This window comes from Rattus norvegicus, chromosome 7 (genome assembly GCF_036323735.1).
Source record: "Rattus norvegicus strain BN/NHsdMcwi chromosome 7, GRCr8, whole genome shotgun sequence".
Classification (NCBI taxonomy): Eukaryota; Metazoa; Chordata; class Mammalia; order Rodentia; family Muridae; genus Rattus; species Rattus norvegicus.
The window spans coordinates 95533412-95546482 of record NC_086025.1 but is presented as its reverse complement, the minus strand read 5'-3'; the positions used below and the strand labels follow the sequence as shown (position 1 = coordinate 95546482).

The following is a 13071-nucleotide window of genomic DNA, read 5'->3' as shown; positions in this document are numbered from 1 at the left end:
GAGGGGGTGTCTCAGAGGAGGGCTGGCCAGGGATGGAAGGAGCATCACTAGATTCAGACTTCCAGTTTCATAAATGAGGCCTCCAAACCACATCAGCGGCCCCAAATCTGCGCAGATTGCAGGGGGCGTCTCTTTTTCTTTTAGACATGAGGAAACGGGCTTTTGATCAAGTGCATAAATCCAGAATTACCTCTATGTAAAGACCATTCTATGTAATCTCCTTTGCACCCACACTCCTCACCCACACCCAAACTCTCTGGCAATCTCGAGTCTAGGGATGAGGAAAAGTTCAAGGTTAACATACGCTCGTGGGAATGCAAAAGCCACTTTCCTCTATCCAGACTGTGCATCCCTGGGCTCCAGAGTTTCCAGGGGATAAACTTGGAACTTACGGGAGGGTGGATCCAGCCGTGACTCCGAGGTCACCCGGGCTGCCAACATCCTTTCCACGTGGATATCCACTCGGGGACCTCTGAGTTCCATACTGACTCGCAGCTTCTCTTCATTCTGGCCTTGTACAACCCGCTTGACCAGCGGGTCCATGTGCTCGGCGGCCGCACGCGCTCTGCCTGGTAGAGCGCGGGGCTGGCGGGTGGCCCGTGACGTCACGGCGGCTCGCTCCCGGCCGCGGGGGAGGGGGAGAAGCGCGCGCCACCAGGCCGGCCGCGTGTGTCCTGGGTCTCCTGGTATCTGAAGGTCCCTGGCTTGCGGGATCCAGCTCCCCACTCTGCTTGCTGTCCTAGGCAATGAAGGGGCACCGAGCCTGAGAATTGAACCGCGTGGTGGTGGCGTGCCACTGAGGCTGCCTAGTGCCCAGATGGCACTAGTAGAGAGCACACTGTTAGCCCTGGACTGGGGGTTCCGGCCACACTCAAACCTAGGTCATATACTGGTCCCACACAGCCTGGGGCTATGCCCAGGTGATAGCTGGCTTCCCTCCCACTGTTCCTTTCTAAGGCAGACACCCCCATCCCCCTTCACCTTGAAGGCTAGCAGACTTCCCACTTTTAAATAGAGAAGAAAACTCGAATGAATTAAAAGGACCAAACTGCTCAGGAATTAGGTCGATAGTTCTCATAGAAGCCCCCCCCCCCCCCGAGTCTGTTCTATTTCAGAACTCAAATCTGAGAGCACTCCTGGGTACCATTCATCATCTGCAGTTCTGGAGAGAACGCACTAAGCAAACTCGAACTGAGAGGACCACCTGTCTTTGCAGCATCCTCCACTCTTGGTCCGTACAGGGTATTAAACTAACCTCTCAAATGTTCAAAAGCCTCTGCAAAGAAAGAAGGCTGGTGTGAAAGGCACGCGTATACTACGATATTCTTTTATCTATATTAAATCACGCACTGAACAGATGCAAATCACTACTACCATTCAGTCCAGCATGACAGCCTGCTACAAAAACAAGGAAGGGAAAAAAAAAAGATGAGGGAGACTCAGATCCTAGAAGAAAACTTGAGTCCTATAAAGCGGGGACACGTAACTAGGTGATATCAGGATCGTGGAAGGTAATGCAGGCCCACTCTTTTCTCAAAACACTATACCTCACTTTATTTCAACCTCTCAGAGAGTCTTTGCCTTCTCCGTCCCTCTATGTTGCCTTCAATTTCTTCTTTTCATTACTTCTTAGCCATACGAAGATTTCTCTGTTGAAGAGAAAAATTATCGTTCTCGTGTGTGCCAGCGCGATATGCACGGATAATCGCGCCGTATTTGGTTGGTTTCCACCCTGCGAGTGACCAAACAGATCTCTGGGTTCAGATTATCTCCTTCCTAGAGAGTGAAGATGGTTCTGAATTCTTAGTCTACATAGGGTGATGTAGATGCTTTCAATGTTTCAGGCATTCCCCAAGCCACCTGCTGCGCCCTGGGGAAGCGGCAAGCACAGGCACTCAGAGGCCCAGTTTTAAAGCCAACCTCAGTACCAAATCCCTGAAGATGCTACCTGCCCCTTGCAGTTAGTCCTGTACACGAGACCCCCAACGACTGAAGACCTTCAACCAGGCTCATCTTTAATCTTGATCAGTTCTCCCTTCCCTGGGACAGAACTCTGGCTGCTCTAATTTTAGACTACTATTTTATCCGTAACCTAATATAAAAATAATATTTGGGAGTTTCACATAATGCGCTCCAATCACACTCCCACATCCTCCCATGTCCATCCTCCCCACCCTTGTGACACCCCCCCCGCCCCCGATTTGTGTTGCTCACGTCACAGGAGCATGTCATTCTCCTAGGTACCGGCCAGCCCCTTAAAAGAAAACTGCTTCCTTCCCCACCCCAGCCCCTACAGACACCATAAGTGATGGAGAGCATCTTCAGCATCTTTATCGCATTTTTTAAGCATTCTCTTCGAAGGCTTTCTGCCCAGGCTGTTTTTTCTTTGGGGAGTGGGGATTTCCATTTATGGAATGTTTCAAATTTTTTCCAGTCAAATTTCACAGGGAAAAAAAAGTATTTTTAATAGTACTACTATCCAAAACAAACATTATAATATATCCGCTTCTAATTCTATCTTTTCCTTTGTTTTGTCTTGTTGTTTTTAAGACAAGATTTCTGTGTGTGGCTCTGGCCACCCTGGAACTCTCTCTGTAGACCAGGCTGCCTTCAAGCTCCCTGAGATCCCTCTGCCTCTGCCTCCAGAGTGCTGAGATTAAAAGAGTGGGCTACCACTGCCTTCAATCTTTTCTTTCTTCTTCCTTCCTTTCTTTCTTCTTCCTTCCTTTCTTTCTTCTTCCTTCCTTTCTTTGTTTTTTATTATTATTATTTTATTATATATTATATACTTTATATTTTATATTATATTATATTTATATTGTCATATTTTATATTTTATTATATATTATATACTTTATTTTTATATTATATTATTATATTTTATATTTTATTTTATTTTATATTTTATATTATTATTTTAAAGTCATTTTCAGACAAGAAATGGAATCATAGCATTCAGGAAGTCCTGATTGACCTTCAGCACCACATAAACCCAGTTGTGGTAGTACATGCATGAAGTCCTGATGGAGGCAAGATTGGGAATTCAAGGCTGTTTTTGACAAAAAGGATTTGGAGGCAAGCCTTGTATGTGTGAGATCTAGCCTCAAAAATTAAAAAGTAATTTAGTTAACTAATTTTTTTTTCTTTTCTTTTTTTTTTCAGAGCTGGGGACTGAACCCAGGGCCTTGTGCTTGCTAGGCAAGCGCTCTACCACTGAGCTAAATCCCCAACCCCTAGTTAACTAATTTAAAGTTAAGAGGAATTTTTCTTCTTACACTAGTGATATATATATTTAAAATATTTAAGTTATAGAAAAGTACAGAAAAAGCAAACTATTAGCTAGAGGTAGCTTTCAAGACATTAATGAGTTCTAGAAATTAGTTCAGGCACAGAAAGATGATTTAGACATATGAACTGATCCGTGACTGAAGCTGATAAAAGTAATTTTATTTTGAATGTCAATACTTCGAACTATTTGTAAATGCAGTGTTTATTTCTCTTTTATTTTAAGCATTTATTTAGTTATTTCTTTGTACATGTATGTGTGCAGGTATGCTGGCACGGAGATCAGAGAAGAACTTTCAGGACTTGTTCTCTCCTCCCCCCATTTGGATCCCAGGGAGTCTGACTCAAGAAGTCAGGCTCAATAACAAGCACCTTTTATACTCTGAGCCAGCTTACCAGCTTTGTTTCTTTGTTTGTTCTTTCTTTCTTAACGGATATTAACATTAGATTTATTTATGTTACAAAATGAAGGTGTTAAAGCTTCATTCCTTAACTCTCAGAACTTGGGAGGCAGAGGTAGGTAGATCTCTGTGATCAAAGACAGCCTAGTCTATACGGAGATGGCAAGGAGGAGGAGGTGGAGGAGGAGGAGGAAGAGAAAGAGGAGGAGGAGGAAGAGGAGGAGGAGGGGGAGGAGGAGGAGGGGGGAGAAGAAAGAGAGGAAGAAGGGGAGGCGGAAGAAGAGATTAGAGTTGCACCTCTCCTTCTAGCCTGTGGGTCCCTAAGACTGAACTCCAGTCATAAAACTTGGTGACAAGTACCTTAACCTGCTGAGCCGGCAGAACCTTCAGCAGTTCTTTCTTCCTTCCTTCCTCCCTCCCTTTCTTCCTACTTTCCTTCCTTCCTTTTTCTTCCTTTCTTCCTCATGTTTGCTAGGTCTAAACTCAAGACCTCATGCAGGCTGGACAAGGATTCTATCACTTTATTTTATTTTATTTCTTAATGAGGGAAATAGACTACCATCAAGCCAAAACAATGACTACATTTTAAACATCTCTTTATGACATGATAATCCTCCAGGGGCTCAGAAATGGGAAGATGCAGAAAGGCAGACTGAAGCTCTGGTGGCATGTGTCACCCTCTTTGACTGAGAGAGCGGGCAGTCTTCCCCATGACATTCACTCGTTTCCCCTCCCTCCTCTACGGCTTGTGGGTTTCAGTGCTGTTTTCAAGCTGCCACCCTCCATCCCATACTGTAACTTATATGGCTATAAGTACTGGACCTACAATTAAAGACATGTTCTGGACCAATCCTTCCTTTGTCTACATCTGCTTCTCTATCTAAAACATTCATTCCATCAACAGACAAGACTGCGATCTTCCTATATTATGAGACAGCAAATATAGAGATAGAGAGATAGAGAGGCAAGGAGCCGGAATGAATTGACTCGAGTTAATCTGCCTCATGAGAAGAAGCCAGACAAGAGGCAAGATAATCTTCAAGGAAGAGAGGACAAACAGCAGTGTAAAGGCCTGGAGGTGCATGAGAACAAGGTGATCAGTCAGTCAGTCAAGGTCCGTTGGTTCTGACATCATGAGACTGGCCAACAGTTGCAGACAGTTTTCTGTTAGGCTCTGAACCATGTGTTTTTGAGCTGACCACCCTGTCTCCAGCACCAGCTCCATAAACACTGGTGGCTCCATGAGGGAGCGAATGTCTCCTGTGAGAGAGCAGGAAGCGAGGGCTTGGATCCAGATGTGGAAGCACTCACTAAGGCCTGTGCTTGGCAAAAGTTGAAAAGAGAGGAGGAGTCTGTTCTGAAATATGGGAAAGGAAGTTGAGTTTGCCAGAAAGGCATTAGTGCACAGAGAACAGTCTGCAGAGAATCAAAAACTAAAGTACAGTCACTATGGAAGCTTAAACCAGTTTCCAAGAGGCCTTGTCTATTCCATGCTGAGTCGTTCACCTCTGTCTTGAAGATCTGTGAGCAGTTCTGAGGCTCAAGGTGTCCTGTCCAATAGGAATATTACCCTGCATGTCATGCATAGAATGGATTTCAGCATAGACTAGTCAGAAGCAAAGAGTTCCATTAGAAGGTCAGTTGCAGCAGATGGCTGTATCAGAAAGGTCATTTAGGAATATAGGGAAGGACTGGAGATAGAGATGGTTCAGGAGAACAAACCTACAGGATAAGCAAGGATGAAGGATTGCAGACAGAAGCAGGGGTGGTTGCCAGGTTCTGCATCTCAGCAACAGGGGGTTGGTAGGACTGATTATTAGGATGCTAAACAAAAGAAAAACTTGCAGCTATGAGGTGACAGTGGGAGCCCTTGACTGTGAGCTATTAATAGTCAATAGCTTATCTACAGGTTGCAAGCCTAGGTGTTCCTACTGCATGGAAGGAGTCTCAATAGAAAATAGGACCTTTCTGGTATTGAAAGAGTCTAGCACAGGCTAGCCTAGAACTCTCATATCCAAGTACAAATGAGACACTAAGCTTCCAACATCAGACAAGGTTGGTGTGTTCAGAGCTGTATGGCCATGAACTGGTATTGAACTCTTCATGCTCCTGCCTCAGCCTCCAGAATGCTGGGGTTACAGTCATGCATCACCATTTCAAGCAAGAGATTCATTCAGTTGTGGATAATATGTTGGGTAGTAGTGAGCACACCCAGGTGACAAGAATGTTTTAAATGAGATGACCAAATTCTAAGGCTTAAGTATTTTGCGGACGAAAATAGGCACACGTTCCTTACATTCAGAAAGTAGTAGCCAAATGTAGTGGTTAACACCTTTAGCCCCAATACTTTGGAGTCAGAGGCAGGCAGGTCTCTGTGAGTTTGAAGCCAGCATGATCTACGTAATGAGTTCCAGGACACTCAGAGTTTATACAGTGAGGCCTTGCCTCAAAACAATAAAACTAAATAAATAGAAAATATTCAGCAAAACTGTGGGGTTTAGTTTCCCATCGTCTATTTGATCTCTAAGGTCTCAGGATGCCTTATGTAGGTTATGAGACAGCCTTCTTCCCAAGGTCTGTCTGGTGACTGGGTCCCTCATTTCACCCCTTGTCCTTCCCCATACTCACACCCATGGCTTCGGAAAAGACTTGCCTCTCTTCCTCCTGGAATCTGCAAAAATCCTCCAAGTTCAATTCTCTTCCAGCTGACGGCCTCTAAATAGTTGATAGCTGGAGCTGTGGAAGAGGTGCTACAGACATTGCGGTCTACACAGAGCACGTGGTTCTTGGCCTAATAGAAACAGGTTTTTTTCCTCCCCACCCTAACCACACAGAATCTTACCATTTCTTCTCATTAGTCTTTTCTTTTCACCTAGAATACTCATCTTAAGGGCTTACCTCTCCTTTCTTCTGTGGTTCTTTCCCTAGTCTCTACTCTTCCAGAAGCACATGACTTCAGAATACATCTTACATGACCCATGGCCATGTTTGATCCAGTGCTGCCCGGCAACCTCTCCCTCTTTACTAAGTCTCACTTCCTCTTTGGTTCCTCAAGAGCCTCTCAGTTATCACATCAAATAGGCCAGCTGAAGCCCCAAGAAAACCTTGGTCTTAGCCAAGGTCAAACACCCAGAGAGTGTCAAAACTGGTAACCACACAACCCTATTCTCTGTGACACAGCTGCCTCCCTGAAGTGGGGTCAGTGCAGACACTCAAAGGGAGCACTCAGCATTCTAGCCTCCAATTTGGGGTGCCAGAAAGACCCAGGTGATGTCAGTCAGACTCTTTGAGCCCCGTTACTCTGTCACACATAGCAGCACATGTCCTTAATTCTAGCACTCGGGAGGCAGAGGCAAGAGGCTCTCTGTGAGTCTGAGGTCAAGCTTTGCCTACAGAGTGAGTTCCAGGACAGTAGGTCTGTTACACAGAGAAACTTTGTCAGAACTCCCCCCCAAAAAGTACTACTCCCCTCCACCAAAAAAAAAATTCTGTTGCTACCACATGACTCCAGATGAATTATTCAAAATCTAACTTTTTTCTCATTTATTTATTTAGTTGTAGTTTAATACTTGTGACATAAAATTTGTTATTTTATGCATTTTAGCTGTCATGTGAATTTAGTGCCATTTAGTCTTTTCACGCTGTTATGAAATCATCATGATCCACTTCCACAACTCTTCATCTTAGAAAATCACACTTGTGGGGCTGGAAAGGTGGCTCAGCCACTAAAGTGCCAGTGACATAAGCCTGAGGATCCAGCTTTTGATTCTCCGCACCCACATAAAAGCCAGAAATGGTGGTGCATATCTGTAAGCCCCAGTGTGGGGCAGAGTGCAGAGGCAGGAGGATCCCTGGAACTCACTAACCAACCAATTTAGGCAAATTCATGAGCTTCAGCTTCAGTGAGAAAGTCGATAAAAATATGGGGAAGAATGATCAAGAAATATACCTAATTTCAACCTTTGACCTCCACATTTGGGTGCATACACACACAAACACAACATACAGTATACATACATACATACACATGCAATCTACACACACAGACAACATACAATACACATACCACATACACAAACACATAATATACATACACACAGACTGACAGGCTCACAGACACAGGGACATAAAACACACACACACACACACACACACACACACACACACACACATTTTTAAAAGCTGTACCTACCACACAATACCCCTGCCCCCCACTCTCCATCCTACTTAGGGTAAGAAAAGAAAAACCAATGTTAATGTTTCTATTAGGCCAAGAACCACATTTTCTGTGTAGAACACAGTGTCTTTAGCACCTCCTCCACAGCTATTAACTATTTAGAGGCCATGAGTGGGAAGAGAATTAAACTTGGAGGATTGTTGCAGAATCTAGAAGGAAGAGAGGCAAGTCTTTTCCAGAGCCATGACTATGAGTATGAGGGAAGACAAGGGGTGAAATGAGGGACACAGTAACCAGGCAGACACTGGGAAGAAGAGGGCCCTGGAAGCCACCATTCTACTTCTAAATTTGACTCCTCAGAACATGATTTTTCATGACAGGATGTTTTCTAATTTCAGTTACCATTATGTTCCTGTGGTTTATTTATGTCATAGAACGTGTCAGAAATTCTCCTCTTCATCAAGCTGTGTGATATTCTGTTGTAAGTAAAGATAAACCACAATCTGTTTATCTTTTTGTTCATCCATGGATCCCTGAATTGCTTGCTTCTCTTGGCTCTTGTGCCCAATGCTGCCATGAACATGAATATATGGATGTCTCTTTGAGACCCTCCTTTCAATTCTTTTGGGTATTCTGCTGGTTACTTGCTTGTTAGCTTGATGTAAGCTCATCATCCTTAGAGATCAAGTTCAGGACAGGCACCTGCCTTTACTTAATCCTAGCTCTCTGGCCTTCACACAATATCCTTTATAGCTGATTTTGTTTGACTCATCTTCATGTCTTGAGCATTTCTGGATATTAAATATTTTTAATGAAATTCTTTCACACCTCCATCACCTCAGTATATTACTCCTCCCATCTCTAAAGGTGCAGACTTCTTCCCATTAAGCTTCCCTGTACTTAACACTGAGGTGAAAACCCTGGGGAACACATGACTTCTAGAAACCTCTCCTTTCTCCTTGGGATCCCAAGACTGGAACTGGAGTGGATTGGTCACTGGGTTTGACCTTCGTTTTCAGATAACATTCTTCCATTTCCATGACCTCATCTCCAGCTGCTGCTCAAGCTGATTCTAGGAGCTCACTCAGTCTGGACTCCACCATGTATTAGAAAGCTCACCCAGCACCTGCCTTGCCCTGCCTTGCATGTTTTACTTCATTCAGCATAATGCGGTCTAGCTCCATTGTGTTCTTGTAAACTATGTGCTTCCCTTCTTTGTAAGGCTGAGTGGTACTTCACTGAGTTCCTGGTGAATTTTCTTTATCCATGTACCTCTCGATGGACACTTAAGTTTGTTCTCTGCCTCCAACTTGTGAAAAAGAGTGCCTCAGTGATCACAATATACAAATGTCTGTTCAAAAAAATTTTTTTTGGTTCTTTTTTTCGGAGCTGGGGACCGAACCCAGGGCCTTGCGCTTCCTAGGTAAGTGCTCTACCACTGAGCTAAATCCCCAGCCCTGTCTGTTCAACTTTTAATGCCTTTAGATGGTCTTTACCTTGATCATAGGCAAGTTCTATTTTATTTTTGGGGTGGAGGGCACCTCCCAGTTATTTGCCATGAAAGCTATCCTAATATAGATCTCCAGCAGCATGAGAAAGTTTTTTTTAACATTCTTTTTTTTTTCTTTTTTTCATTTTTCTTTTTTTCGGAGCTGGGGACCGAACCCAGAGCCTTGCGCTTGCTAGGCAAGCGCTCTACCACTGAGCCAAATCCCCAACCCTTTTTTTTTAACATTCCTAACTCCTTCCTTCCTTCCTTCCTTCCTTCCTTCTCTTCTCTTCTCCTCTTCCTTCTCCTCCTCCTCTTCCTCCTCCTTCTTCTTCTTTAAATTTATTTTTTGAGACAGGGTTTTTCTGAGTGTAGCCCTGACTGTCTGACTGTTGTGGAAGTCACTTAGTAGATCAGGCTGGCCTCAAACTCACAGACATCTGCCTGACTCTGCCTTCCAAGGACTGGGATTAAAGACATGCACCACTACTCTTATTATCATTCATCTTTTGAGTTAGTAGTCATTCTAACATAAGTGAGGGGAACATCATCATTTTAATTTGTATTTCCTTCGTGAGTAGTGATGCTGAGTACTTTCTCATACACCTGTTGGAATCTTCTTTTGGAAAGAAGGTCCTTTGCCCATTTTGAATTATACCATCTTCTTGCTACTGAGTAGAATTTCCCACATGTTTCCCGGTGGTTCTCAATCTGTGAGTCACAACCATTTTGACAACCCTCTAACTCCAAAAATATTTACATTATGATTCATAACAGAAACAAAATTACAGTTATGAAATAAGAATGAAAATAATGTTGTTGGAAGTAACCACAACATGAGGACTATATTAAAGGGTCACGGTATTAGGAAGCTTGAGAAGCACTGTTTTAGACAATTAGGCCTTACTAACGGGATGGCTTACATATGTTTCATTATTTTCTGTAAGTTCGTAGGGTCCCCCTCATTCTTTTGATCCTATTTTCTACTATGCTAAAGCTCTGACTTAATTCCATGTGTCTAAATCTTCTTTTATTGCCTGTATTTTGAGGTCATATTAAAGAGTTCATTCCCTTGACCAATGAAAATAGTGAATTTAAATTTTCTGCCCATTGATAGCATGTTCTTCATAAAGGTTCTACCTCGACTCTCAATGATGGCAACCTCTTTTCAGTGGAATGACTTGGAGACATTCCACTATGAGGGGGTACCTCTTTCTTCCTTTCTTTCTTCCTTTCTTTCTTTCTTTCTTTCTTTCTTTTTTTCTTCCTTCCTTCCTTCCTTCCTTTCTTCCTTCCTTCCTTTCTTTCTTTTTTCTTTCCTCCTTTCTTTCTTTCTTTCTTTCTTTCTCTTTCCTTCTTCCTAGTTTTTTGTAACAGGCTACCACACAGAGTAGTAGACCCAGGCCAACCTGGAATTTACTAGACTGGCCTCAAACTGCTGCAAAGTTCCTGCCTTTACCTCCCAAATTCTGGGATCCACAGATCTAGGCCACTGTACCTGGTTTTACATATTGGTTTATTACAAAAAGGAATGCTCATACATTCGTACATTCATTCACTACACTATTTATTTACTTTTGGCATTCACCAGGTTCTCCTATGTAGGTTAACCTATGACTGGATATAAAGCCCAGACTGGTCTTGAACTCCTAATCTTTCTGCTTTAGCTTCCCAAATGCTAGAATGACATGTCTGGACCAGCACCACTAGCTGATTAGGTCTTTTTAAAGAACATATTTTTCTCAGACTATTTTTTGCCTAACATTTTCTTTGACTTTTAGATATTTGTTGCTAGATTAAAGTTTATTTATTATTTTTCATTACAAAAGCAAAACAGAAAGAATCTTAAAGAAACTAAACAAATATGCCATCTGCTATGCATAGACACTGTTTACTATGGGGTGTTTGGCTTACCCTCCAAGACACATATACACATATACACACACCTGCTTTTCCTTCAGGAAAGTGGAAACAAGCCATATACATTATTTATATTCTGCTTTGTCACTTAATAATACATGGTGATCATGTTTCCATGACAACTGATTCATTGTTGTATCACTAGTCTTTAACAAGCCTATAGCATTCCTCCTTAAGTTTGTAACATATTTTGCTTCAGCAGTTCCTATGTCCGGAAATTCATTTTGTTTGCAAATTTTATTATTAAGTGCAGCAGTATCACACACATCTTTGAGACTAAATCTTTGCACATATCCTCAGTGACATCCTTGGGGTAAATTCTCAAAAGTGATTTATGAAATATTAACACTTTGTCCATATAAACTGTGTATGGTGTGCAGTTATTTCCCCGTGTTTTATCTGAGAGGTCCCTGTACTTACGATGAAAGTTTTAAAAAATATGCTTAATTTTACTACATTCGCCTCTAACGACCCTTTAATTAGAGAGTTTTTACTTCAGAAAGTTATTACTTATCATGTGAACACATTCACACCCCAGTATGTATTCTATCTAGAAATCAGACTAAGCCTAGGCTCTAATCCCACCTCCTTTGCTAGGTACCAGTTTAGGAATGGACTCATTGATTCATTCTGGCCAGTTCTAGGAAAATGTACAGGGTTCTGAACAAGGAAGGGTCATTTCTCCCCATCTAAAGTAAAAGAGTAATGATTTTGTTGGAGGTAGTGGTTACCCTGAGGAATGCTGTTGCATATAGGTATCGTGAAATCTTTTCAATGTGGTTTAAGCAAATGATGGTTTACAATGTGCAATTGTTTAGAATTGCAATAGTTTACCATTTGCAATTTTCATTCATGGTACTATGGAGGCTACGGGGTTCAGGGGCTCCATGTGATTAGAGCAGCATATGCTTTGCAGTAAGAAGGTGTCTGATGCAGCCACTGGCGTCACTCTCATGATTACAGTGAGAGAAAAAGACTGTTGCCAGGTCTCAGCTTTGATCAGAAAAGGCAAAAGTCACCTGGCCTGATGTTACACACCTATGACGTGCAGTAAAGAGGTGCAGAGGCAAGTGGATTAGGAGTTCCAAGGCAGCCTGGAACATATCCAGTCTCAAGATCAGACTTCCCTAGCTACAGGGGAATCTGGAATTACCCACTCACTGTAGCAAAAACACTGAGGGAGTACAATGTCTGTCTTGTCCTATCAGAGTTGCACTTTTAGCCATTTGAAAAATAACTTCCACACAGTAATTTTTTTGTTTTATATTTACTTTTAATATCTTCTTCTTTTCCTTCTGAAACTATGAATCTGACTGAAGACTAGCTTTATTCTGCTATAAAATGATGCCATGTTTCTCCTAGGAGATTGCAAGTACATTGGTTCCTAGCACTATAAATATGGAAATCACAGTTGTGTAGGAAATCCCATGAAGCGGCCTGATTGCTGGTGTTGGGATACCGATGCAGAACTCCATGTCCCATCCCTGGTCCCACTGGATAGCACAGGAATAATTAAGAGGAGCCATTGTAGCCTTTCACTAGGACCAAATGGGTTATCACCTGGCTCTTTGTGTGATGCTCCCAAGTCCTCAGTTGAAGGCTCTGTCCTACAACCCTGACCTTAGCCAGTGTCCAAGGACTCAGTCACACAAAGACTTTTATTTTGTAGCTGCCATTTCTACCTATACGAAGGCCATTGTGCCTTCCACACCAGGGAGGCACCTCAAAGAACACTTGACTACTGAGATACAGAACACTTCAAAAATCAGAGCTGTCTGTGGGGAAAACGTTAACTACTG

The 13071-nt window shown here is 42.7% G+C and overlaps 1 long non-coding RNA gene across 1 annotated transcript in view; it reads right to left on the bottom strand.

The window, feature by feature from the left end:
* Window positions 1-567, bottom strand: part of Pvt1 (Pvt1 oncogene) — a 223391-nt gene extending 222824 nt beyond the window's left edge. Inside the window, exon 1 of the long non-coding RNA NR_185124.1 lies at window positions 393-567. This is a non-coding gene — a long non-coding RNA (Pvt1 oncogene). The remainder of the gene's footprint in view (window positions 1-392) is intronic.
* Between the last annotated feature and the right edge of the window lie 12504 nt (window positions 568-13071).